Consider the following 23,971-nt stretch of genomic DNA (forward strand, 5'->3'; position numbering starts at 1 on the left):
TTTTTTGATTCATTAATGGAGATGAAATGTGTTTAATCAAGCTGGCATTAAACAGAAACAGCTACTTCAAATTCCAACAAACAAAAAAAATCATTCACTCTACCATATTCTGAGGGGAACCGCAGCTGCCAGTGTGAAGGGAGCTGCGGATCCAGAAATGTTTCCATTGCCAAGTTTTTAGTGAACTGACATCTTCCCAGAAGACAACACAATTCCAGCTGATTTTGCAGGCAGGCTAGTGTGTATTTACTTTACCACCAGCAGTCATGCAACTGGAACCAAATTTAAATATCCCTGCATTAGATTTAATTTAGAACCAGATGGGAACATGCTGATCTGATTTTCCGACAATAATCCCTCTCAAACTTAAACTTGTCTTTTTCTGTTCCTCTGATCAGAGCTCTCAGGTGGACCCATCTTTTATTTACATATGTTAATTCACATAATGACTAACCTATTTCCACTGAATGCTGACGGAGCAGCTTTGTAGCAGCTTGCATATTCTGGCTGACCTCGTGAATAAACTATTTCAACTATTTTATTGTGACTATGAATCAGTCGAATTTAGGGGCTAACACAGCAGGCGTGGCGTTATCTTCAACAATAAAATAATGCAATTAGGGCATGACTGACGTTTAGTCACGTTAGATCACCATACTGTCATAACATAATAAAAAAAGTGTTTAATGCATACATAATACATAAAAATTTGGATTAAATAGATAAAGGATTAATCTTAATAATAAGTAACCAGCAGAGGATTTTGTTTGCTCTTTACATTGTTGTCCCAAATCACTCTGAGCACAGCCAGCAAAACACACACACACACAAACACGTCAAAGGAGGATATAGAGGGATGAGGTGCATTAAATTATAACTTCCTTCGAGAAGGAAGTAGAATTCCTTTGAAGTCCCTCTTCGGTCTGGTGTTGCAAGGTTGCAAGGTAGCAATGCCCCTGAAATAATTTTACAGTAGATTATTCTCATTCTAATTAGTCGTTTTTTATTTGTTAAATACAGACTGGGAGAAATCCCAAAGCATGTTATCGTATATATCCAGGTGCATTTATTAACCAGACAACAATATGTCTATATATGATGTACATAATACAATTCAACATACCTGGAAAGCCAATAATTAGCCTGAAAATTTGGGGTAAAAATTAAGACTTTGATTGTACATCATGCCTACACATATGCATGTCACATGTGTCATGTATTGTTGCAAGAAAAATTTGGTTGCTCGTTAACAGGCAAAGCTACATCATACTCATGTTATCTTGCAAGGAACATGCAAGAAATCCAGCTTGTTCTACTAAAAATCATTAAAGATAAAAATGTATGATACGTTCATTAGCCAGCTAAACAGATTCAAATGAATGTGGCTGTGTTATGTTAAATTATTTACTACAGGATTCATTCAATTGGATTTGGCGGCTGGCCCCCACTAATCTGATAGCATAGAGGTAAAACAGAAGAAAAAAATATCGCCTCAAACATTGAGGAAAACGAGCTGGACGTTGTGCCAGGTGAACAACAGTGCCTCTCTGATTTTGCAGGGACAGAGTTTTAGAGGTTATCTCCGAGAGGGCCCGCAACTCTCCAAAGACGACCCGGTGGCGAGGCAACAGTAATATATTGGCTCCTCGTGAAGAAGCCGACTTCAGACGGAGAGGGTAAAGAGAGATGTCGGCTGAGAGAATGGAGCCTGATTACGCCCACGTACCAACACCTGAGCCCGTCTCCACCTGATACACAGTGTGAGATGGAGGGATGCTCACAATCATGCACATGCAGCAGGTACATGGGTAGTTTTTGCATTTAATAACAAGAGAAAGATTATTTTGCGACAGGAAGCCAAAACATTTTAGTTCAGTTTCGTGAGCTCTGGCACTTGAATATTATGTTGGTCATTTTTTTAATTTATTTTTTTTCCGCCTTTAATTTGACAGGACAGCTAGGTGAGAAAGGGGAGAGAGAGGGGGGAAGACATGCAGGGAAAAAAAAGAAGAACGCTTCACGAATTTGCGTGTCATCCTTGCGCGGGGGCCATGCTTATTTTTGTCGTATTTAAGATAACACACTACTGTACTTTATATTTACACGTCTACACACACACCCTCACTCACAGTTGGCTGCCTAAAAGAGAACTTCCACACTTGCATGCAATACACGACAGTGTTGAGGTGCAGCTGCTTTTCTTTTTTTCTCCAGGTGATGAAGATATTATCTTAAAAGTTGAATGCGTATCAGATACAGGGCCCAGTAACTCAATTTCCTTGTTAGGATCTACATGTCCCATCCCTTTACTAGCTTGGCGATTTTAAACATCCCAAGAAAATAAGATAAGAGCATTGTCCATTGTTTGGTTGCTAGGTGCTAGTTTTCTTATATCTGCTTTAAATCGATCACTATACTGTATCTCCTGTGTGGTTTGCCAACTGTATCTGACTGCAGTCCAGGAGATTTTACAGCAGCAGTTTATGGATATGGTGTAGCAGTATCAGCACGTGTGCCATTCAAATAACACACGGGCGGCAAGCATGTGGGGATGGGTGATCAAGCAGAATAAAGAACGACAGGCACAGGAGGGGATCCAACCCGTAGGAACATGCAGGTTGCTTAGCTCTACCTTCGGACACTAATGACTGTGGCTAAGGTCGTGGAACAGTCAGGGTTTGGTTAGGCTTAAGTACTAGGTTTATTTAGGAAAAATATTATGGTTCGGGTTTTAGAAGAGGTATTTCCTAAAGGCAATAGAAGAACTTCCGATAATACGCGTACAGTTACGCTTGTCAAACCTTTTCAAAAGGGAGGCGAGCAGTGGTCCCCTGAGTCTGGTGTTTTGTCACACTAAACATCCACCATCCTGTCGCATGACTTCCTCCTTTTTTCCCTAGAGTTGTTGTTTACGAGACGAGAGTCTCAAATAAGGACCGGACAATTGTTCATCTCATAATTCACATTTGACTAACAGCGAGTATTAATTGGAAAACAAAATCAGGGGGCCTGAAGTAAATTAGATAATTGCATTGCGTAATGGATGTAAAGTGGAAACTCATTGTTCATCTCCCCAAAACCACAACACTGGCCAAAGTACAAAATCTTATGTTTGATTACATTTAACCACTGTGACTAAATTACCTTTTTGTATTTTTCAGGCCTTCCCATGCACTGTTCTGTACTGTTGGTCTGTAGGGACAGCACTGATGATCAGTTAGTCGAGCACTTTGGTTCAGGCTGAAATATCTCAACGACCACTGGATGGATCGCAGTGAAACATGCAGGGTCTGGCGAGAACGAGTCCGGACACAGACTTTTGCTCCGGCGCCAGTTGACGAAACAAACTTGTAAAAAGAAACATGCACCGCCGAGTAACGCCAATACGCTTTCACAAACTTAAGTTTCACTGGAGTGCTCTCAGTGAACGAGGTACTTCAAGCATTTCCGGGTGTGTGCGTGTGATTTAGCCAGACAAGAGGAACTGAGATTGGCAGACATCAAGTATCTCAGCAAGTCAGAAATGAGACAATGAAGTGCATACAACTACTTTGAGTCAAAATGTCTGGAAATGTTTTTTTTGACTGTGATGTGAAACGTAAGGGTCATCAGCAGTGAAACGCGCCATCCCCTCGATGGTATTTGTAGGCACAAAATAGAAAATTATGAAGGGATAAATGTGTGGGGGAGGAAAGACGTGTAATGCAGCTAAAGAGTGGAGTAACGTTTCATCTTTGAAAAAACAAACTTGCTTGAGGATGTGTCTTTTGGTTGAGGCAATTAAACACATTACAGCTGCACATTACGGCGCTCTGGATACGCAACAAAATAAAAAAAAAGGCACCCTCTCATAACACTTTCATGTGCACTTGCACTGAATTTATTGGTCAATAACAAGCATTATTTCTTTTCCCTCTCTCTCTTCCCAGCAACCCCCACATGCTTTCATGGGAGCTGCATGCACACAAATGTTTAGGCATCATAGAATTGTCCTAGCAGCCGTGTGCTTTGAAGCCTCTGTTTGCCTCCCACAGTTTCTCATTTACATAAAGACGCATTCTCAGCGACTGCAGACACACACAGGCTTACATACAGTCAAACAATATCATTGGTGAAACCCTCCAACGGACTTGTGCCTTTTGAATACAGGTTTAAATTCATATTTGCAGTAAATACAGTAATGGTCTGCTTTGTGTAATGTCATGCATTAATACTTTGTGTGGAAAACAATCAAAAGTGCACACATACACACACACAAACACACACACACACCGTCGCCCTACTACTATCTCTGCTGGTGTTCACAATTCCCGTGGAGTTTATGCTTCCTGAACCCAATTATGTCTCGCTAGCAAATTAGCCACCATTAGCGGGGCACCAGGGTGCATCACCAGGGGAGACGGAGAGACCTTTAGCTCATCTTATGGTCTGCTTTTCTGCTCACCAAAATACTGATTAGCTCATAATATACACTAATGCACAGGGGATTGCTGCAACTCTCCTCTCTCTTGTCAATAATTGTCAAGTGTGAGCCGCAGATGGGAAGATGGTAGGTGGACCACATCCATGCAGCATTCGTTCGTACCTTCAGCTCACTTGGTGTGTGGTGTCACATCGCTGTATCTCAGAGTTTCAGACGTGGGTGAGCAGACTTTATTGTGCTGCATGCACGGTGAACACAGTAGAGGAGACACAGCGGTGCTCTCTGGGTGCCATCCTGATCTGGCAGGAGCACATAAACGCGGAGGATGTAGAAGACTCTCTGGGCACACACGGACATGGCGCTCGATTGCCTTTTGAATCACATTTTACTGCATCAGATGCCTGTTAACTGCATCATACTGCCATCTCAAAAGGCTGTAAAAGTCTGAAGAAGTCCAGTGTGAGGCACAATGTCGGTGCAGATTACTGTTAGTTAGTTATGGTCAAACAAGATTCTTATAGTAGTGTTAATTGGTGTCAGTGTAATTCCTCCTCAACTGAGCCACAGTCTTTTTTTTAAAATTTCTTACAGTATACATTTATATTTAAAACAGTTTATAAAGGTGTAACCTTGGGCTCTTTGTTAAGACAAGGGTCATCTGTCTTTGTTGCTGCCCCTTTAACTCAAACCTACGACTGGTTCAGACAGTCGATCTAGAACTTTCGGTCTGCCTTGCAGCCCTCCTGCTTTGATTGCTGGACTGAAATGGAGACAGAGCAGTGAAAGTCAGCCCCTGGATTAATCCGGTCAATGGACCAACTCACGTGTTACATCACATCTCATGTGTAACTTCACACACACACACACACACACACACACACACACACACAGCCGTTGGACATGCTGAGCATCACCTCATGGGAGAAACTATTCCTTTCAAAATGTATCATTATCAGGGTTGCATGCAAATCATGCTTACATGACATTTGCCATTGTTGGACCATTTTACTAATCAAGAGAAGCAAGCTTCTCAAATGAAGCTTCATGTTTTGGTCACAATGACAGCACACAGCTTTCGAGACTTCCGTCTGATGTTGTTCCATCAATCAACGAGCTCTGTCGTGATATTTCTGGGATCATGTCAACATTAGCTACATTGTGCACACGTCACAACCAATCTAGAGGAGACCCCTATCTACTCCTGTCTACACTGTGAGTCTGATGCCATTCAACTGACCCACTGAAGTTCTGCCATTGCCCCAGTGATCAATTAAAACATCATCTGACTAATGATTCCCTAAACAATATCCCATGTGATTCACCCTGAACCCAGGACAATATAAAGCGTCACGAGGCCTTTACAGCTGTCCAGCAAAATGTTTTGAGCGGATGTTAACTTTGCACTTCAGGGTCACATGCTCAGGACAACACCGACATGTGTGCTATACTGTGGTTAGGAAACCCCTTCTGCATTGAAGCCTGAAAGCATGGACAGTGAAAAACTGAACCACGGAACAGGACAATTAGGTTTTGTCCAAGAAATGGTATGTTAGGCCATCTGTCACAGGTAGCAGGTCAGGTGCTGTCATCGATGCCAGCTAAATTAGCTCATAAAACAGTGGCACCGCTTCTGCATCCCATAAAGTTTCTGTTGATCACCAATGACAAAAGGTTCACAATGCTGTTTTAAACATTTGTCTTTGTTACTTGTTTCTACACTGATGTACACACATTGGTTTTGTTGCTGTCCAGAGTTCCATGAGCTGGATGATCACAAGAAAAAAAAAAGTTCAGTCCTGCTGGTATTTGTATTATCAGATCAAAAAATCAGCGACTACAGGTTTAAGATGGTGGTGCCAGGTGTCCCTTATGTTTCTGACATTTTTATTATATAGGGTGAATAGTTCATCTGGAAAGTCCTGCGCATGTCTGAAGAGTTAATTACATAGAAATGTGATAAGGTCAATCTGCAAACTTTACTCAAAACCCACTATTATTCTCCCGGTGGTATTTTTGATACTTAAGAGGGGTATTCCCACTGCAATGCGTATAATATTTCTGCAGGACCTTGCAGCAAGTTAATGTGAATAGCCTGAGGCCATAATACAGGCAGGAGCGGGAAGTTTGTGTATTTGTATATTAAAGAGTGTTGATATAAGCATTGTCTTAGCCAGTAAATGATAAATGTCCAGACGGTTAACTTTAGTGAGAACAATATTAACACAATGATTATTAATACAGTGTGTGTCCAACATTCATAATGTCAGTAATGGTCCATAACCATGTGTTGAGATAGACCAACCAAGAAGAGTTGTTGTGAGCATCAGTGTGTTTTTTTATCTGGTCCAAAGTGGGATGTGGGAGGACCGGGTCCTCTACAGGATGAGCTCGTAAGCATTGCAAGAACCACTGTGTAATGTCCAGCTCTGATGGACCAGTTTCCAATATTTATCAAAAGAAAAAATAGGCAATTATTTTTTTCAACCCAAGGCTCACTGGCCTTGGCTCATTTTCAGTAAAGACAAAGGAAAACAACACATTTTCATATGTGGTGTTTATTGGACCCAAAGGTAATATGAGTGTGAGACTTGTAGGTGAAAAGAAAGAAACATGCTAAAAATTTGAGAAAAGGTTTGCTGTGTTTATCCTCACTTTGTGTGCTGTGTGTGTTGCTTTAGATTTGCAGCATGTTTCATAGATTGAACACGATGCCCTCCACCGTTTTCTAGGTATTATTGCCAAATGTCCCACGCTTGACCCCATCATCACCCCAGACACTCTGTGGAACACACACACACACACACACACACACACACACACACACACACACACACACACACACACACACACACACACACACACACACACACACACACACACACACACACACACACACACACACACACACACACACACACACACACACACACACACACACACACACACACACACACACACACACACACACACATTATGGAAAGGCCACAAAGAGACATATACCTTTTCAGTCTTCTCCTGACAATGTGAATATTTCATGGTTATATTGGAATTCACTGAGCTTCATTCGACTAACTCAGGATAACGTAGGTGCAAGTATTTAAATAATCAAACCATCTGGGAAAAGATGTTCACATTGCGGACCTTCATGTTGTCCCCATGTGGAAAAGATAAAGATGGAACCATTGTCCATTGCTCATGCAATTGTTAATGCACATTATATGTAGGTGGTGGCGTATCTTACTTCACTAGTATTTACCAATATGAATGACTTGGAATAGGCAGCAAGCTGCAGCAGACCACTATCTCCTCTATGCAGTGTCAGTTGAAAACATTGAGCATACCACCAAGCTTTAGGCTCCACATGTGGTCTTGTTCGGATACCACAGATTCCAAAATCGACTTGTCCTTTAGCTAAATGCTCCACAAGTAGTTTTGTTGTGGTTGTTAAACCACAAATAAACAAAGTATCCGTGTTCTAGGGCAACAGGACTCATCTTTCAATTACTACTTTGTGCGGTGTCCGTGAAATGCCAATCTCAAGCTACATTCACGCAAGCCAATGGTCAAAAGGGACAGGAGCAGAGCTTTATCCCTAAGCACTGCATGCATCATAGCATTATAAGTGAATGTGTATGTCTTCAACAGAGCACAGTTGTTTTAAAATGTTTCACATTTTGATTTCCACCGAATTTCCAAAAGTAAACCTCTGGGAATTCATGTGGTCTTTTCATGCTAATGGTAGGGCAGTTGTATTCCACAAAGATTTCATTCATCAGAAAGGTCACTTCACGGTTTCTTTTTGTACTTCACAGTTTGCCCTCTGCCTAAGCACCTCTGCCTCCCTGGCATTCACAGATGTAGTATAGGTCATATAAAACAAAATCATAAAACATATCATTTAGTATTTGTTTATTTCAGAGTGACATGCCACTTATAAGACCTTGGCAGTGTGTTGAGCTCATGGAGAGAATCAGAACAAGACAAGTCTTGAGGACAGCTTTTTTCACCTGGGTAATATCAATGACATTAGAAACAGCCTATCTCAAAAGGATGCTGAAAAACTAGTCCATGCATTTGTTACTTCTAGACTGGACTAATGTAATTCATTACTGTTAGGATTTCCAAATAAGACCGTGAAAAGCCTCCAGTTAATTCAAATTTATCACAGGAACTAGAAAAAAGAGATCATCTTTATCCAATGTTAGCATCTCTGCATTGGTTTTGTATAAAATGTCCTGCTGTTCACACACAAAGCCCTTAACAATCGTATTTTGACAGAGCTCGTAGTTCCATATTATCCCAATAGACCACTTCGCTCTGTAAACACAGGATTACTTGTGGTTGCCAGAGCCTGTAAGAGAAGAATGGGAGGCAGAGCCTTCAGCCACCAGGCTCATTTCCTCTGTAACCAGGTCCCAGTTTGTGTCAGGGAGGCAGATACCCTCTCATCATTTAAGGTTAGACTTAAAACTCTACTCTTTGATGAAGCTTATAGATAGAGCTTCTCGGGTGTTTACTGAACCATCTCTTAGTTTTGCTACTATAGGCCTAGACTGCTCGAGGAAATCCCATCATGCACTGGTAGATCCACTCTCACTCTCACTCTATCTCTCTTTACATGTCACAAAATTTGTTTTCAAAAGGGAGTTCTTCTCCACGGTGCTTGCTCATTGTGAGAACTGTTGGGTTTCTCTGTAATGTTGTATGGCGTCAACTTTACTTTGTAAAGTGCCTTGAGATATTTTATGTTTTGATTTGGTGCTATACAAATAAAATTGAATTGAATTGAAAATGTTTCATCTTATCTTTGTGTCTTAATTGTGTAGTGGTGTTTTACAATAGTGGTTTTTGTCATTTCACTGTCATCATGACATCAACTGTCCAACAAAAATACCAGCAGCTCCCCCTGAAGTGCACAAACATATAATTCTGTTTGTTATACATTTCAGAAGACCATAATGAGAGTGAAATCAGATTTTGTGTGTCAGAATGCAATTGTGAACCTTCATTTGATGTTATTACATACCTTCAATCCTTACAGTTACTAATCTCACATGCAGTATATGGTAAGTATATTGAGAATGCTTCCAACTTGGTATTTTACAGAAAACAGAGCCCACACAAGATGACATAAAGGCTGCAGGGACCTGGCTCCATATAAAGGCAAGGTTGGTCAAAAGGAGGTGAGTGAGCCAAATATCCCATCAAAGGGTAACATGAAACAGCAGGAGATACTGGGAAGGGTTCGCTATCTGAATGATTTGGAAAAAAGGACCCCTGGTGTTTGCTTTTGATTACTATGAGGATATGAACCTCTTCCAAGACATGGCAGAAGAGCATGGTCTTGGAAGCTCCTGGCATGTTCCTCAATCGCTGATGATAGCAAACATACTGTACGCAAAAGAACTTTCTCCCCAATCCCCAATTCCTGTGGAATGGATGCTGGACACAGGGTGGTCCATGCAAAATTTTAAAAATGAAGACTTAAGGAAAACAATTTACTGAAAAATAATAATACATTTTTAATCCAGAATTAAATTTCATCGTGACTGAAAATTAAATGGAAAAATCTTTGAATAAAAAAACTACATTTTTTACAAACTACACTCAAGCACCTCCTAATTCTCTCAATGCCTACGATACTTTGTTTTATGATCAACAATATGCAACCGGCCTACCTCTGACATTAGTGAAACCGCTAGTAAGCGAGTCAAACTGGTTCTGATGTCGACCGGTTCAACAAGGCCTGTGTCAGGTGTTGGAGAACCAGAGCAACCTAATGAGCAGTGGGATACAAGAACTGGGATATACAGTATGCAGAGGAAGTGGGTATAATGGATACTGCAAAACCCAACATTGAACTTCACAAAGAACAAACTATTAGCTCAGTGTTCCAATGTTCGCAATTGATACAGATTGATTAGGTACAACAAAGGTGCTACGACAAGGGAGGCCAGGACAACAGGTCAGGGGGCCCCAACAAGCCCCTACATAAACCTTAACACAAGGGCATCTCTCACAGAGGTACACTGGAGACGTAGAACCCAGGAGAATAAATCAAATGTTCTCCAACAAACCATACAACAAGTTCTCACAGTGGCAGGGTAATGAATTGAGAATAGACCCGTCCAGGGCTGAGACTGAACAGTACTGGAAAAACATTGGAGAAGGAGACATCACATAGCACAAATCCTCAGTGGCTTGTGGATCTGAGAGCAGACCACAGCAATCTCTCAGAACAAGACAGAGTGACCATCACAATGGCAGACATACAAGACTTCAAGTGTGAAGAGCTCCACACCTACAGGCTAAAGAAATTAAGTGCACTCCATGAATGCCTGGCAGCACAAATTAACCACATACTAATAGATCAGACCAACCCAGACTGGATCAACCAGTGTTACCAACTTAACACTTTGTCGCTATATTTAGCGAGTATTCAGACACTACCAGCGACTCTTTTTCAGGAAAAATGACTAGCGACACATCTAGCGACTTTTTCTGGTGTTATTGGAGGCTTTTGGAGACTCTGACGTGAAAGCACGTATCGTTTTTACTCTTCTCAACGAGCAGCGGGTGCTGCCGTGGGCCCTCCCCTGTCCCAAAGCACTCACAGGTGGCCCAGTCCTCGCATGGCGCAGCAGTCACTCCCAGCTGCAGTCAGAGCAGAAGATGACCTTCCCCCCCTCCGCATCCAGACTGCAAATGCTCATGCGCAAAGCTGGCGCTGGTTTACAGTCAGGGTGGGATGTATATGTAAAATTTTCCGTGTCTAAAATAAATCACAAAAAAACACGAATCAACAGAAGAAAGTTAATTTGTAGTTCTAAACATATTAAGGTGTGTTTTACTCACTTTTTGTCTCTCCCACAATGTTATTACTGTCTCCTACAGCTTCCATTACAATTACATGCACATGGCCAATTATACAAATTAGGTGATGCCATCATTTAGTGACTTTGAGCGACTTTTAGGACAGCCAATAGCTCCTTTCATTACTGAGGAGTTGGCAACACCGGGTTCAACCTAGGGTAGACAGTCCTGATCATGAAGGATCCCCAGAAAGGAGCAATTCCATCCAACTACTGCCAATGAACTGTCTCTGCACAACACGGAAGCTCCTGGTGGTTAAGATGAGCAGACACATGGCTCAATACATGAGCCAGGCCTAGAAAAGAATTGGTAGAAACACCAGAGGAGCTAGGCGCCACCTCCTACTCAACAGAGCAGCCACTTGAGACTGTAAGATCAGACGGACTAATCTTTGCACCACCTGGATTGACTACAAGAAAGCCTACGAATCAATGCCACACACATGGATACTGAAACGCTTGGGACTATACTACATTAACAAGACATTAAAAGCCTTCATCAAGACCACCAAGTGCAGAATAAACCAAGAAGATGCTCTGTCCCAGTGAAGCAACCATAAGCCATCTCCCCTAAATTTGCCATCAAGCTGTATGCCAGGAATGAGTGACATAGACTCACTGATCCACATCACAAGGATCTACAGCGACGACATCAGAATGTCATTCGGACTAGATAAGTGTGGCGGATGGTATCAAAGAGAGGCAAGGTGAACACATATGAAGGGGTTGAACTATCAGAGGGCAACATAGCAGATGTTTAGGATAGTTACAAATACCTTGGGATCCCACAGGCAAATGGAAACAATGAAGAAGCTACAAAGATGTCAGCCACAGCCAAATACCTACACAGAGTAAGGCAGGTGTTGAATAGTCAGCTGAACCGAAAGACCAAGATCCAAATCATCAACACAGGCACCCTGACTGTCATCTGCTGGAATAATAGCCTAGCCAAAAGAAGGAGATAGAAGCCACTGATATCAAGACAGGGAAGCTCCTCACAAGTCCAGCCCCCTGAGGCTATACACTATGCGGAAGGGGGGAATCCAAGGACTAGTGAGTGTGAGAGCCACGGCCCAGGATGAAACAAACAAAGATCCAGAAGATGGCCCTAAGTGATGATCTGCAGTGACATACCTCAGGCAGCAGAAACCTAATCAGATGGAGGAGAAGGAACCATTTTGAAAGGACAAGCCCCTCCACGGCATGTACCACCGACAGATCGAGAAATCCGACTAGTGGCAAGAAAAGGCTGGTCTCGAAGACAGTACAGAGTCATGGCAGCACAAGAACAGGCGCTGAACACAAGATCCATAAAGGCTGCGGTCTATCACACCAGACAGAAACCCAGCTGCAGGCTGTGCAAAGATGCCCCTGGAGAGAAGAAAGATCACATGGGTCAAGGAATATAATGTTGTCCTAATGTTGCGTTACAGCCTGAAGAACGCACTAACTCCAGTGCAGATGAACTTTTCAAGTCCACACCAGAGCACGCGAGCGATCACAACTAAAACGAATGTACCCCAAAAAAACCTTTAACTGAAAACTAACTACTACCTATGTGATTAAGTAACATATCTGTAACAAGGATTATTTATATATTGTGATTATCACACCATAAGACTACCAAATAACAGAGTACCATATAACATGGGATATAAGAATAATAATAGTGCCCATAACGTGTACAAATACGAATATCTCTGATTTGAAGTTGATATTATCGTCATTTTGACAATGATGTTTTTTGAATCTTGATGTTTTATTTCCAATCATTTCTTTCCTGCATGTTATATATTTTAAGTCCTCAACTTATCACTTTTAAACTTGACACTTCATTGTTTATTAATGCAGAAGATAGATGTATCAACACTGATGTATATTCTGCATTTTAATTTTTTACCCAAATTTTTGCCTCTCATAACAAACTGCAAAAATGAAAATTTACTCAGCCCTGTGTCAGTACTGAATATTCATCTGATACACATCTGTCAGCATATGTAGACAGCAGGAGTTCTCCTTTGATCAAGTGTCACGTTGAATGGCACTGCAATATGAAAATGGGAAGAAAATGCAATTATCCTTGGCTTTGTTGTTGCATATCAATTATGCTTTAAAGTGGGAGCAGCAGTGAATAGAGTTATGAGGGATATAAACAGATTTTGGGCTACGTACTGAAAGTTGACTACGGGTGTTTGCACACTTGTCAAGGAAAGTGGGTATTGAACACATTTTTGGGAATTTTATTGGGGGAGGTTAGTTTACATGAGTTCTTCTCACATGTTCTTCCGCATTGCATAACTAAGAAAAGGCAAACACGGCTCAACCAATGGGAGCGGGAGGTACAAGTCTACATTAGTACGTTCTCACGCCTCCTGCCCTGAAGTGAAAACTATAGACAAACTTACTAATATGGTCTTGATTATCTGCCTTAAAACTGAATTGGAGATGTGAATACAAATGTGTTTTAATGTTCCCTTCTCACTAAATGTGATGTTGTGATAAATTTGAGCAAAGTAATTAGTTGAGACAGTAGTGGCACTCAGCACATGGCACTTAGCAGTTTCTTTTACTGGATTGTTGTTTAAATGTTGTCAAAATATGTTAGATATGATGAAGAAGGTATTAAAGAGATTTCATCTTCCTATAATATCCCGGCACATTTATGTTACCAGGTTCCTATGCACATTTCTAGCAACTGACCTACATACTGCACTATGTTATGTAAATCTTTATATTCATATTACCTTTTCTTTGTATTTTTGCAATTCATTTATTTGAATATTTTAATTTTGTATATGTTTTAAAGTGTGTTGTGCGACTGATATCTTATGATTTAACACCGGAATTTCTCAGCTTGGGATCAATAAAGTATCTGTATATCTATGTGCTATTGCGTCTTTCCACATATATTACCCCGGGGCCTTTAATGAGAAGTTCACTAGTCAATATCCGCATCTGTTCCCTCCATCTCTGAATAGATTTCAGGACAGTTTTGGGCTGAAGTCATATCAGCCATGGAACAAAGTCACTTTAAAGTAATTCAAACTTTGCCAGAGGCCACTCAACTGTCTGACAACTCTGTTCTCTGAATGAGATGTGCTACAAAGAAGAAGAGATATAAAGTTTCTCTTCAGGGTTCAAAGACTTAAGATCCATTTAAACATTTGTAAGGTTTTTGTGTAGTTTTTTTATTTTTTATTTTTTTTTTTGGGGGGGGGGGGACTCGGAGTGCATCGTTCTGTGGCTGTGCATCAAAATTTTATCAGCATCTTTGCAGTTTAATCACTCCCATGCTGTGCGTTGAGATTACAGCACTGTGAGGAAGTTGTTATTGCTGGTCCCATGGACCCATCAGGTTACAAGTTTCAGTGATAGCCATCTTCGCAAAACCAGACGTATGCCAACTGTTGTTAGCTAGCTGACATGTAGTTCTGAGTTGCAAGGATTGAGACTGCTAATGATAGATAGCTAGATACAACATCTGTTTGACTTATGTATTTACATTTTAGGAACTGTACTGATTGGCAGCAGAGTCTTAAGTCATTTTTTTCTGTGAGGCCGCTTTCACAAGAGACATGCAAGCACACTCAATATGTCAGTCCAGCTGACAAATGGGCTGACTCACTGTTTGGTGCACAGGTGATGTTTACCTGCTGGAATGTTCTGTGATGTGCCCAACCTGTTCCATGTCTCAGATAAATATCCTCAGAGTAGCGTCGCCTTAGGCTCAGTTCCTGAGGTATCAGGCCCGGGCCTGCAGCTCTCAGCATCCAAAGCCTCCTGCAAGACTCACTCCAAGAACTGGAAATGGTTTATTTTCTACTTATATGACTTCTTTCTGATCCTACTTTTTGGTCCTCTTTCCTCCCATTCTTTACACTAATGGGTGACATACATCTCAAGTGAGTCTTTGCAGTCACTTAAGACATAGATTGTATTTGATTTTGCACAAGCACACTTTGCTGAGTTCTGGGCTAACTTTGGTGAGGAGTTGTTTAATTGTCCTCAAGGCCCTTTAATTCAATTTATGATCATAATCATTCCAAGACATCAACTGTGATGCTCGCTTTTGGAAAGGGAGGTGGCTTTAAAATTACTCTTGGCCCCTGTGGAAATAAGGGGAATGCTTATGCAATGCATTTTTCTTTCTTTCAGGGGAACGCACTTGACTAGAATGAAACCTCTCAACTGTGGAAAAATGCATCCTATTAAGGGGTTTGATTACTGGCATAAAAGTTTAAAACTGCATGGTGTCTTTCTGTAAAACTGCTAACAGTGAAAGTGCAGCTCCGGTCATGTATAAAGGACAGTAAAATTGAAATAGAATACATTCATTACAATGCAAGAACAATCACCAAAATGGGAAAATCATCTCAGATTGTCCCTGTATATGTACGCCACAAGCGTAACAACACATGTAAGATGAAAATGTGCATCAAGTAATCTTTGTTGAACCATAATTTACATATCAAACCCATAAATTATTAATGACCACCCAGTTACTTGCCACTGCATTTTTTCAGAGAAGTGAAGTTAAGCCTTGGGAACATTATGTCTCTTTATATTTCAAGTCCACATACCTGAAAAACCCGGAAAAATAATAGAATCCATCGGTAATGATTACACAATCCATACACTGTTATAAATAAAAACAATACTTGCCTGGTCAGGACCCTTCTTTAAAAAAGGTCCTGACCAACAAATAGTCTCACACATAACCAATAATTTAAACCATAACTTGTGCTACGTTTTGGGTTTTGTACAGCTGAAAAAAGGGAGAGAAAAAAAAGAGATGCTTTAGAGATGCTAGTGATCACATTTCAGCCTCATGTCCTGTAAATTAGGTTTATATTAGAGGAAATGTGATAGCAGGACTACATTCAGAGGCAACATTCTTTTTAAAATTAGGCACTGGCCGGGAGTTTTCAGCCGGTGGTTGCGGCGGGTGGCAGCAGATCAATCAGAGTCTCACTGCTACGCTTTGTTCCTTGTTTTCATTTTATTTAATTCATATAATAAAGTTAAATTTGGTTCATCCCGCTTGGGTTGTCCTTGAGCCAGGATTGTAACATCTCAGCTAACTCCTTGCAAAAAATGCACATACACACAAACAGAAACATACAAAAACCATTTAGGATAATCATGTTTATGCCTATTGGGTATCCTTTGAACTTGTTTCTCTAGTTGACTTCTTCTGAGTTGTTTTTAGCCATGCTAGTGGCATTGAGAATTGTAATGTATGTTTGTTGTCCAGTTAGTCCACCACTTGGCTGAGAAATTAACACAATAACAAAAGAGTAAACCAACATGACATTCGGAGAAGTCTAATCCAGCTGTATGCCCGTCAGGTCATGGTCAGGTTGAAGGAAACATGTCACTGTTACGTATCATCACTGACAAGAGTCATGGGGACTGGATGAGTTGCAGTTTGGCATTATTTGGATGTCAGCTTTCACAGCACCACATTCAAGTCAGAGACAAGGTATGGAGGTAAGCTTGTCTGTCACAAGCTCACAGCTACAGAGCTGCAGACCTTATTCAGAGGGAGAATTTGTGAAGGAGACTTGTTGCTGCTGTAGAGCAGCTAGAATTGGTCCAGGTCAAATTGTTCATTGTGTGCACACAAACAAAAAATCCTGCAGTGACCACCGCCAAACACCTTTGGCCATTTGGTGAAACAGTTCAGGAGATGAGAATTAATCAAAAGAAACTAAACACAATTGTAAAGGCCATTAATGTTAAACCAGAATAAAATCGTTGTGTGGCATGGCAACAATGAGCTCAATGTACAGTACAACAGACTCCCTCTGCTCCAGTTCTGTAACCTGTATCATCCTGAGGATTTTCCGTATCTGATGAGAGATGCACTGAGCTTTCCATCTCTGTGTGGGATAACCTACAGCTGTGAGCAGTTCTTTCCAAAATTGCTCACACAAAGACTTTGTCCGGCTTTGAGAGTGACTGACTTGAACCTGAAAAAACAATCTGTGAGTATCATCCTCATCATCATCATCACTACCATCTGACATCAGACGCCACACCAAAGAGAAGGATTTTGGAAAAATTGAAAGGGCCCTTGAAACAGAAAAATGTTCCCCACCATGATCTGCTGCATGCATTGTCGCAAAATTTTGTTCAAAAATTCATGGTTCTCAGAAAATATTACTTAAAGACTAACTGGCAATCCCCTGATTTTTCATTTATCACCACTATGAGATTTGAATTTGTGGTTATGAGCGACATGTATAGAAATCTATGGGCTACTTGAACAACCATGTCCGGGTTAGGGTTAGTACTGCTCAACTGTTTCCGGTCCGGTTCAATAATGGCACTGATTCGTTAGCTGATCGGTGACGAAGTGTCTGCTGCAGACCTTCATGCGAGAGGTGATGGAGAAATGATCCCGGCTTATGTTTACCAGCCGTCGTCTTCTCGGGTCGGGATGGGTCAAAACCCATGAAAACTTAGTACGCCATTAAATTTATATGACGCCGAACAAAGTGGGACACAGCATTGCTCTGAGTACTTCTTCATCTGTTTTTGAAAATGTCCTGTTTTGGACATTGTCCTGCGTACACTCGTGACAAAACTCTAAATGAAGTTGTGAGTAAACACAGTAACGGTAAACAGACCAGAAACAGACGAGCAGCATTATTTTGAAACGGAAATACGTCAAAAAGCCTAGTGCATGTAGCCCATTGGCTGCAATGCAATGAAATTCACTCGATTAGGTTTCCTCCAAAGGGAATTGTAATAACTGTAGTGATAGTGTATTTAAATTAAGAGCTGCTCCTACTAGTCTCTTGGAGTCTAGTTAACAATTTTCAAACTTTTCTATGTACCATTTCCTGTGTTATGCGCAGAGAGAAACAATAAAAATAATTCAGCATTGACAATCAGATCAAGTTTTAGCTTAATAACAAAAGTCATATGATTAGAGGATAATAAAGAGTTATTTTTCTTAGTTAGTTTAGTGAAACATTTTCTCTTTTACAACCAACATAACGTGGAACATCGTTCCAGGTCACACTTACAGTACAATATCACTAACAAGCCATACTTTGTATCATATTAGACAAAAATTTTAATTATGTACTTTCTTAGTAAACAAGCACTCTCATACCCTCATCAGACACCATAAAAATAAATTATGTTGTAGTTAGTAACAGTATTTGAGTCCGTATTAGATCCAAAACATTTAGACATCATTATACCAAATTATTCTCTGAATCAAATAGGAAATCCTATTAGACACCATTTTACAAGATCAGTGTACCACAAAATCAAGTGCGACCATTTTCCAAACTGGCCACTGTTTTTCTTGCCAAAATAGTAGAAGAGCAAGGGAGACTTAAAGCAGTGTTCAAGACCTCTGACAGTGTCTGCATTCACCCTCAAATCACATGCTGTTTAGCCCAGGAACACTAATTAAATTTGGAATCCAATTATGGGAATGGTAATGAAATTTCCAAATGGGGAAACTCGTAATCTGCTCATTGAGGTATTTAATTACAAGCGGGTCTGTGCGTTGCAGATATGTTACACCTCTGGATTTGTTGGACAGAGACACGCGAGTTTGACAGCAGGAGTGTTTAAGAGTAATGGAAAAGAGGAAATGTGCTTGATTGTGTCACGTGTACATTTGTATTATCTATGGTAAACTTATGTAATTTGTAAGTGATCGTTTTAAGATATGTTTTTTCTTCCATCAGTGAAAGCAGTATGTCATTTAGCTTTGAAAATAACATAACACTGCATTCAAACAATACAACACATTTTAATCCCAGAGCATATTTCAAAGTCAAAATTTAAATTTGCGAAAGAGAAGGAGCGAGAGAAAGAGAAGCAAGCTATTGTGCACCCGGATGCTGCGGCAATAGTAACTATTGTTTGAGTGTTAACAATTTGAGGGCTGGTAATTGGAGTCAATTTCTTTCTTTAGTGAAATCCAATTTCAAATTGATCAAACCTCCTTTAGTCTGAGCTCCGCCACACATGTGGGACTCTGTCGTTTTGTTGCTATTGGCAGTGTGAGGTTTACCTTGACTACAAGTTGCCAAGAAATACAAAGCAGCAGAGATTCTATAATGAAAACTGAAAGAATGAGTTATACAATTAATAAAGACCTGACACTGCACATGGTTTCAATTGATTGAATTGAATCACCTTGCTTGACTCGTATGACGAGCGGTTTTAACAGCAGCAATAACAAATTTACATTTCAACAATTTTCGTTGCGACTGATTGAATTCCGTGCAAAAACTTTTGACAGATGCACAGGTCCACACATTACATTGTTGAGATTTTGGAAGTGCGCTCTGCTTCTCCGCAAACCTCTACAACCCATTGTTACCTAACACCCTCTCTGCATCAGTTTTAATTTTGAAAACAAACTATGGCGAAAAATGTTCGTCAACGACCTTTTTTCCATGACTAAGAGGAGACGTTGACGAGCTAAAAATAGATCTTTGATGATAAAAAATTATGATGAAATGTATCTTTTGTTTTCGTTGACGAGACGAAAATGTTTAATGTTAAAATGAAATTATGACAAATGTGAGACTGAGAAGATGAACGATACTCGAGATATGACTGACTGACACACACAAACACACTCAGACATATATTTCTTGACTTATTAGCAGGATTAGTAAGAAGATATATATAGCAGTGGAAGGCCAGCCTCTGCTGATCTTATCATAAAATATGTCAGAAAATTTGCTTAATTTCTTTGAAGAAGAGGAAGACTAAGGAAATGAATTCAGTTATTACATAAGCAAAAGGGAGTGAGAGTAAATGGTATTTTATACAACATATTACATTATTTCAACATTTGATACAATCTGTCACCTTGATTTCAATTTCCGATACTTGAATCAGTCTAATTTAATTTATTTTAAAGAGAGAAAACATGTTGTCTAAAATGTAATGACTTTTCGTAGACTAAAACAAGGGATAAACATGATTGAAATGTGACTAAAACTAATAAGCATTTTCCTCCAACGACTAAATGGACGCTTTTCTAGTCATATAGACCACTCAAAGCACTTTACTGGAAAGTCACATTCACCCATTCACACACATTCATACAGCGCTGCTATTAACCACGCATTTTTCTGTCACATTCATACTCATTCATGCACTTCATGTCGGAAGAGCCGTCAGAGGCAAGTTAGGGTTAAATGTCTTGCCCAAGGACACGACGGCATGTGTACTGGCGTACTCCCGTACGGGAGGTGGGATCGAACCGCCAACCTTCGGGTTGGTGGACGAACGACTCTACGTCCTGAGCCACAGCCGACTAAGACTAAATGTAAAATAGCTTCCAAAATCAACACTGCTCTGCATGGGTCTGCAGAGACATTTACTTTTCTCTTTATAAAACCATGATTCCACTGCTAAACATGGCACCAGCCGTGTTTTTCTGTCGTCTGTCCCGGGCATCTGACAGAACAGATGAATCCATACTGTCTACTGTGCTGCGGAACGGCTTCCTCTCATTATGCACATAGTCATGAGTATTTATGCTCTTCAATTTTATATTTCCTCTGTATTAAACGCCAGAACTTACAGCACTTGTTTCTCTACTCAACACTGTGCCTGAACACATCGTGTGAAGACACAAAGGACTGAAGCTGCTGCCGCTCTGATAACATGCTGCTTTCACCACACAGCCTTTTCAACACTAAGGTGCAGTCTGCCCCGCTGCATACAGGGCACACTACTTCCCGTGCTGACACTTTGGAATTGAATGTAAATGGTGATGTGCAAAATTGTCCAGTATGGATTTGGAATGGATGTGGAGCCCTGCTCTGTTTAAAATAAAGGCATTCAAACCAAAATCAATACAGTTTACACGTTTGTCCTAATATTTATGGCAAAGTTTCTGTGTATTATAATCATATTCATTACAATCACTTTTTCTCTCACAGTTATCTGTGCTTGTTTCTGTTAGCAGTTTCCTTCAGCCATGCAGATCTTTTAAGCCCATGCGCTCTCCGAGTACAGTACCACACAGTAGCTTTCCCCCATTGCACATTGCCCATTTCTGCAATTTCCAGTTGGCTTGGTTTTTATGGGGCTGTGTCTTCTTTTACTCATCATTGGTTCTGGCCCCCTTAAGCTTTTGTGCTGCCTTTCCCCTCCAGCCATTGGACCACCCCCCTGAGAGGTCCTGCCCATTTCGGCAGTGTGAGACTCGAGTGGTCTCGCTTTGCGTCTCTAGCCTCGGGGTCATCATAACAAGGCATCCTGCCTGTTTCTCCAGGCCCCCCTGTTGCCCTGCAGTCAAAACTGTCTTCAAACACCTCTTCACCATGGGCCCCGTATCCCTGCTTGGGCAACAGCTTTCACCCATCAGCGACGGAGGTAACCATGCAGTCACACACCTGCTTTTAAGCCTGTGATATTCTGAACATGCAAGTGAACAGTGGTTTAATTTGAACTTTAGTCCATGCACACTCAGAACATGTCACTTCGCCAATGTCAAGCCAGTCCTTTAACTTGGCACCGTAAAATCAGTCAGAGCACAAGTCTTTGTCTCCACAGCACAAAAAAATAGAAATACCACGGCACTCATATCCACACTGATACAAAGCCACAGTGAATGGCACAGGAATGTCACTGCAGATGTGTTACCATGCTCAGCCACAGAGAACGCAGAGAATGATATCTGCAAAGTCCTTGAGTGAGTAGTTCCTTCTCTCAAGTGTTCCCTTCAGTCAGTCCTTAGCCTTATATTTGTATATAGAGACTACAAGCTTTTTAGGAATGATCTATTCCACCTGCTCATACTCTCGACACCCACTGACAAACCTCAAGTGGTACAGAAAGCTACGTTAGAGTAACAGCCCATTGCATTAGTCCTGAGAGGGCAACATGAACAAGTGGTTCTGCAGACGTACAATGAGCACACGAGCAAATCTGGCAGAGAAAATAAAAGGAGGAAATGTCCGAATGGAAAATGGAAACGGTAACACTGAGTTCAATATTTTAAAATACAAAACAAATGAAGCACTCAGCGGGCGCAAAGGAGGAACGAAGCGCTGTGGGAAGAGAGCTGGGTCCAGACGACGGAGACTGATGGAGGAGAGCGCATCTGCCTTCTGTCGTCACGGGCGACACGAGATCACGGGATCGCAGCACAAGTGAGGAAACAAAGATCTCATCTGTATTTGTGATGTTACTTGACTTAATACCTTAAATTTGGGCTATTAAAGAATGCTTAGGCAACTCCTACATGTTCAACAGGACATTTAACAGTTAAGAAATAACCCTTTCAGTGCTTTCTGTGCTGTTACTTCTCGTATGTGTATGTCAATGCTCGGCAACTGTGATGAGGGAAAATCGTCCGGGGTTCAGCAGCTTTTAGTGGCATTGCTTTGACATATAATGTGTTTTGGTGATGGTGGCGGTGGTGGTGGTGGTCGCGGTGCGGGGGGAGGACTGGGGAGAATGAGATTAGGAGAAGGCAGAGTGAAGTCAGCAGGCAAAAAGGCCGTGATGAGCAAGAGGTAAACAACAAACGGGGGTTTGAACAAAATCATTTGTTCCTTTGTTTCTGTTTTTGTTTCCTGGCCCCGTTAGAGCTCAGGCCTTTGATCAGTGCCTCAGAGCTTGTAATAGTGCAAAGCACTGCATATGTCAGATTACTGTGGAAGGCCTGCAGGGGCATAATCAGCTCCACTCTCCCACTGAGCCCGCCTCAAAGTAGTTGGCTTCCTCTGAGAGATGATCTAGTGTCAAATTTTCGGTCCACCGATTTGCATCTTTATTTTTAGGAGCAGCTGACACTCCGGTTAAAAGACATGCAGTGGCGTGGATAACCTGAAAAGTGTAAATGGAGTGTTAACACCAGCCTCCGCGGGGCACGGTCTAGGTGAGCGGGAGTGTGGAGGCTCTTCAGAATCACAGAACAATGTAGCTCGAGTAAAGAGAGTATTGAATTTTGCCATTCAGCTGAATAAAGTACAACAGTCCCGGTGGGCGGGGAGAGGTTGTGTGTGGGATGGAAATGCAAAATTCTCCACAGTGGCGTAAATATTTTACTCATGCATGGAGTGACATTTCCAATAAGGCTCGATTTCAGGAGGATGGCATATGCTCTGTACCTTTGCTGGGCAAAAAAAGAAAAGAAATAAAAAATGTTGGTGAGTTGGAAAGATATTCAACTGATCTTTCATGCACCCATTATGTAATTCTCCGTTATCCTCATGCATTTAAGCAAGTTCAATTTGACAGCTGTCACATTTAATCACTGTCTAAGAAATCGCACTAATGTTAATTCCCACATATAGGTGCACTGTATTTATTTGTCAAAGACAAAGAGTTTAAAGGGAACATTCCCCTCAGATTCATTGGTTTATAGATGGAAGTTCTGCATTGTCTGCAATGTATCCGTTTGCTTTCTTGGCAACAGTTGGAGAAATCTGGTTTTTGTTTGTGAAATATGAAGCAACAACCAGGAGACAGTTGGTTTATGTGCAGTTTGATTAAAAAGATGCTGGGGGATACATTTTTAGTTTATTTAGACAGAGACACACAAGCCGTTTTTCTTGCTTTAGCCTTTATGCAAAGCTGTTAGTTTAAGCATTGCCTTTATGAGCAGGGTATCAGTTTTAGTCACATTAAAGACGACCAGCATGGTGCCTACTTTGTCATTCAATTTAAGCTGTTT

The 23,971-nt window shown here is 41.0% G+C and overlaps 1 pseudogene; it reads right to left on the reverse strand.

Moving 5' to 3' along the window:
- Positions 1-2,001: 2,001 nt before the first annotated feature.
- LOC118283240 lies at positions 2,002-2,093 on the reverse strand (annotated as a pseudogene).
- Positions 2,094-23,971: the final 21,878 nt, after the last annotated feature.

This window comes from Scophthalmus maximus, chromosome 14 (assembly GCF_022379125.1).
Source record: "Scophthalmus maximus strain ysfricsl-2021 chromosome 14, ASM2237912v1, whole genome shotgun sequence".
In the NCBI taxonomy this organism is placed as follows: domain Eukaryota; kingdom Metazoa; phylum Chordata; class Actinopteri; order Pleuronectiformes; family Scophthalmidae; genus Scophthalmus; species Scophthalmus maximus.